The sequence below is a fragment of the Rhinolophus ferrumequinum genome, chromosome 6 (genome assembly GCF_004115265.2).
Source record: "Rhinolophus ferrumequinum isolate MPI-CBG mRhiFer1 chromosome 6, mRhiFer1_v1.p, whole genome shotgun sequence".
Lineage (NCBI taxonomy): Eukaryota > Metazoa > Chordata > Mammalia > Chiroptera > Rhinolophidae > Rhinolophus > Rhinolophus ferrumequinum.
Window position 1 is genome coordinate 66,483,884 of NC_046289.1, and position 5,788 is coordinate 66,489,671.

The window sequence follows — 5,788 nt, forward strand, 5'->3', positions numbered from 1 at the left end:
GTAGGCTGTGGGCTGATGAAAAGTAATTGATACTATTCGCAAATACTAACACACCAGGATTTCAAAAGTCTTAGACGTTCTTGTGCAAATAGCTTGGGTTAAGTAGCTTGTTTGAATCCAAAGCCAGTGCAGGAATTATTACTTCTAAATAGAGGCTAGGCTACAGTTAGTTCATTTAACCCTCACCATGTACACACGTGGCCTGCTCCAGCCTGCTAGGAAAAATAATCAGCCTTTCCCACAGCTGTTCTCCTTCATTATGAAGTGGAAATAATGATTAAAGGGTCTTTTGCAAGTCACTGTCCCAAGTTTGTTCCCCACTTAAAAAAGTACCTGCTAAGAAGATCTCTGACATCAAATCAGTTCAATTCCACAAATGTTTATTGACAGCTTGGTTTGTCAAATGTATTGTGAGTCATCATGTGATATATGAAGATGAAGAATTCCCCCAAACCTTACAATCTAATTGTAACAGGGAGTCAGTGGAGATTGACTTCGAAAATTTTGAGGATAGAATACTGCTATTTTGAAGTTGAATTCAGTTTTGGCTCCTAAAGTGAGGGGCAGGAATTAGCCTTTAAGGTGAACCTTTTTCTTTGTTTTGGGAAGGATTATTTTGCTTTCAGGCATGTAGATTTAAATCATGGATCTCCCTACCTACTGTTTGGAGAGCTCTAAATGCAGTGAATTAATGTAAATGGAGTTGCTTTTGACTGACTTTTAAAATAATTTGTTAAGTAAATTGAGTGTACTAGGACAATTGTACTCTAGCGGAATTAATTTTTCCCCAAAATCTGAATGGAAGTTGCCTTATGGACAGAAATTGATTTTGCTTTGACAATTTGTATATTAGTGTGTTTGTGAAAAACTGCTACCCCTGTTTCCCTAAAAATAAGACCTAGCCGGATCATCAGCTCTAATGCATCTTTTGGAGCAAAACTTAATATAAAACACGGTCTTATTTTACAATAAGACCGGGTCTTTAATATAATATAATATGATATAATATAATATAATATAATATAATATAATATAATATAATGTAATGTAATGCCGGGTCTTATATTAATTTTTGCTCCAAAAGATGCATTAGAGCTGATGGTCCAGCTAGGTCTTATTTTTGGGGAAACATGGTAGCTGGTTTTGAACTGTATCCTCTTTTTTTTTCTGAGAACAGAGCTAGACTATATACCCTAGCCTTCCATACAATTAGTTGTGATCATGTGATTGGTTCTTGTCAAAAATATGTAAATAGAAGTGATATGTGGCACTTCCAGGCCAAGGCTGTTAAGAGGTGGACAGGCCTTCTCCATGCTCTCTTTCTCCTTTCCCTTGATGGATGCAGTTGACAGAGTATAGAGGATGGCAGGGCCCCAAGATGAAAGAAGCATGGGTCCCTGAATTACCTCTGGGAGGAACACTGCCTACAGACTTGGAACACCATCTTTGATCATTAAATGAAAGGAAAATAAACTGAAATTTTTAATCTTATTTGTTAGAGTAACTCATATTACCCTCATTCATCGTGTTCTCCTCTAGGCATTTCTTCATAGCAAACTAGGAAACTGGACTTCTACCACATAAACGTATAGTCTCCTCTCTCCAATTAATATGTGAGAAGAAATGGTGAAAAAGAATGGAAGTTGATTTGGCACAGCAACACATGGTATTTTACACATGGCATTTTGTTGAGACAGAGCAATTCAGACATTAGGAAATAAGATTTCAGAATATTACTATTGATTAACTTCTCTGGTCTCTGAGTGTGAGACACACCGAATGGCTATGGAGTAGAATCTTTCTCCAGGGAATCCATGGTTCTACTATCAATCATACATGGGTGAGAAAGAAAGGGAACCATAGATTAGGAGAGTTGGGGTTTAGTTAGGCCTGGGTTTGTAGGGTGCAAAGGCCTGAACATTTTGGTTGGTGGCTGTTGAGCTTGACCCAACCACATGGTAGGCTGAGTTTTTAGACTGAGTTTAGTTTTCAGATTCTATAATTAGGTTATTTTTAAATTTTTTATTTTATTATGATAAGAATACTTAACATGAGATCTGCTCTCTTCACAAATTTTTAAGTCTAAGAGGTAATGTTGTTATCTATAGGCACAGTATTATACAGCAGATCTCTAGAACTTAACTCATCTCACATCCCTGAAATTTTATACCCATTGATTTTCAACTCTCCCTTTCTCCCGCTCCCAGCTCCTAGCTACCACCAAAGGATAGCTACTATCCTTTGCTTCTGTGAGTTTGACTATTTTAGACACCTTATATAAGTAGAATCATACAGTACCTATCCCTCTGTGATTGGCTTATTTCACTTAGCATAATGTCCTTAAATTTCATTCATGTTGTCACATATTGCAGGATTTCCTTATTTGTTTAAGGCTGAATAACATTCCATTGTATATCTACACCACATTTTTTTTAAAAACCCATCAATGGACATTCAAGTTGTTTCCACATCACACCTTGGCTATTATGAATCATGCCACAATGAATATGGGAGTGCTAATATCTATTTGAGATCTTCATTTCAAGTCTTTGGATGAACACCCAGCGGTGGAATTGCTGGAGCATACGGTAGTGTTATTTTTAATTGTTTGAGGAACCTCCATACTGTTTTTAATAGTAGGCTGCACTGTTTTGCATTCCCACAAAGGTTCTAAATTCTTCACATCCTCGTCAACACTTGCTATCTTTTGTTTTTTGATAATAGTCACCCTAATAGGTATGAGGTAGTATCTCACTGTGGTTTTGATTTGCATTTCCTTGATGATTCAGGATGTTGAGCATTTTTCATATACTTGTTGGCCATTTGTATATCTTTGCATATGACTAGGTGCTTGAATAGCTACATCATAGTGTAGTTACATCATTCCTTAAGCCTTCAGTGAAATATTACTGAAAGTCACAAACTGGTTTTAGGTATAATGTGGGGAATTAAAGAGAAGAGGTCTACTTCCTGAGGTGAGATTGGGGGATAGGGATCAGTGGTAGTTCACCAGCAGTGAAAGGCAATGTTCACTGAAGTGGCGTGCACGTTAGGTCATCCACAGGAGAAAAAAGTGTAATATTAAGAAGACTGGAGTGGAAGGAAATGGGCTTTTCTTGAAAGTATACATGAGGCAGTGCTCTGAGAAACTCTTAGAAATACCTGGGGTACCCTCTAAGGAGGCTCTTTTCCAAAAACAGGCCAGTTGGAGTTTGTATAATTATAGTTTGGAAGTAAACAGTGTATCTTTATTTTGTAATCATAGGCTAGTGAGGATGGTGAAATATGGATGACATATTTAAGTTTGATGTGTTTCATTTTTACTGTTCATGTCAGGACTTTCTTGTAATAATCACCAATTAAGGAGAGTTTAAATAGCCAATAATGGAGAGTGCATTCAACATCACCTCTACCAAACACAATATATTTTATGGTAAAGTGGTTGTGCAGGCCCACATATCAAATTTGATCAGAGACAACTGACCATATAACACTGAAGGAGGAGATAAACATGATGGTAGGACCATTCAGTGAAGAAAATAAGATTCCTACTTGTCCAATATTTACATATGACTAATTAATGATTTAAAAATTTATTGGGGCCATCTCAGTTTGTGCTTTCTTTTTGTCCTGCACATATGTTTTGTGTTTTCTGTTGACTTTTTTCAAATTGGTTGAGATTTTGGTTCTGTTTAATTTTTTTTTACTTCTGTATTTTTCTCCTTTATTTGTTTGGAATATATACAGAAAGTGACAAAAAATGTATACACATTTTAAGAGAGGGAAAAACTGTATTAAAATTACACTAATGGTAACCACTTTGAGCACCTCTGGTAATGGCAGAAGTCAAACATGATTTGTATTCATCTTTTGTCATCAGTATATATTGAGCATTACAAATTTTAATACAATTTTTTCCTTTCTTAAAATGTGTATACATTTTTTGGAACCCTCTGTATATTCTATTATCTATTGTTTTAGTGGTTACTCTTGGAATTTAAGGATAAACACTTAACAAAGTATAAGGTGAGTGAATATTTTTACCAAACTCCTAAACAATATGATGATCTTGGTATATGTGAACTCACATCACTCCTCTCATTTTACATGTAACTGTGTCTAGTATCTTAGCTCTATTTTTTGTACTTCATGAAATAGATCTTACTTTTTTATGCTTTCAATCGTTGTTTAGATTTACCATAGGTTTACCTATTTCTTTAGTTACAATTCTTTCTTGGATCTGAGACCTTTCTGGATCATTTTTCCTACTAAAGGACATCCTTCAGATGCTTGTTTAGTAGGATCTTTTAATAGTAACCTTTCTCGGTTTTTGTTTGTCCAAATATCTTTATTTTAGTTTCATTCTTCAAGAATAGTTTTTGCAGGTGTAAAATTCTAAGTTTGAAATTATTTTCTCTCACAATTTTGAAGACATTATCCCACTATCTTCTGACTGACAAGTCAGTTTTTAGTCTAATTCATGTTACTTTGTAGGTAATTAGGCTTTTCTTCCTTTGGCTGCTTTTAAGATTTTTCTTTTTGCCTGCAGTTCATCTTGATGTGTGGATTTTTTTTTCTACTTGATGTTTATTGGACTTCCCGAGTCCAAGGAATTGTATCTTTCATTAATTCTGGAACATTCTCAGACTTTCATTCTTTCAATTGTATCGTTCATTTATTCCCTTGTTATTCTCCTTTTGGAACTTCAATTAGACATATGTTGGAGCTTCTTGCAATGTCTTCTGAGTCTCTGTAGTTCTCTTGGTATCTCTGAGCTGAATTCTGAGTAGTATCTTTGGATCTATTTTCCAGAAATAAATCTCTCTTCAGCTATGTCCAAACAACTATTTAATCTATCTAGTGAGACTTTTGAAAACAAACGAAAAAACCTAACTTTATTTTTAGAACAACTTTAGATGTATAGAAAAATACAAAAGATAGTACAGAGAATTCTGATAAACTCTAAATCCATTTTTCCAGTTAACATCTTACATTAGTGTAGTACATTTATTGCAATTAATGAACTGATATTAATACATTATTATCAGTTAAAGTTCATATTTTATTTATATTTCCTTAGTTTTTACCTAATGCCCTCTTTCTGTTTCAGGATCTCATTACAGGATACCATGTTATATGTAGTTGTCACATCTCCTTAGGCTCCTCTTGACTGTGACAATTTCTCAGACTTTCCTTATTTGGTGATAACTATGAGAGTTTTGAGGTGTACTGGTCATATGTTTTGTAAAATGTCCCTCTATTAAGACTTATCTCATGTTTTTCTCCTGATTAGACTGGAGTTGTGGGTTTTGGGGAGGAAGATCACAGAGGTAAAGTGCTATTTCTCATATCATATCAAGGGTACATACTGTCAACATTGTTGATGTTGACTTTGATCACTGCCTGAGGTAATTTTTGTCAATTTCTCCACTGTAAAATCATTTCCCACCCAACCCTCTTTCTATGCTGTCCTCTGTAGAAGGAAGTGACTCTGTGCAGCCCACAATTGAGGAGCTGAGAGTTATGCTCCACCTTCTTGATGATGGAATATGTAAAAAACTATTTGGAATTTGTCCTCATAGGAGATTTGTTTCTTCTCCTCCATTTTCTTATTGATTCAATCATTGACATCAGTATAGATTCATGGATATTTATACTTAGAGGGTTATAGTCCAATACTACTTTACTTATTTTGTTGCTCAACTGTTTCAAATTGTGAGCTCTTTCAATTAATGCCTGTGTTCCTATATCACTGATTTTTTTTCACTTTTTTACTTTTTAGTCCTAA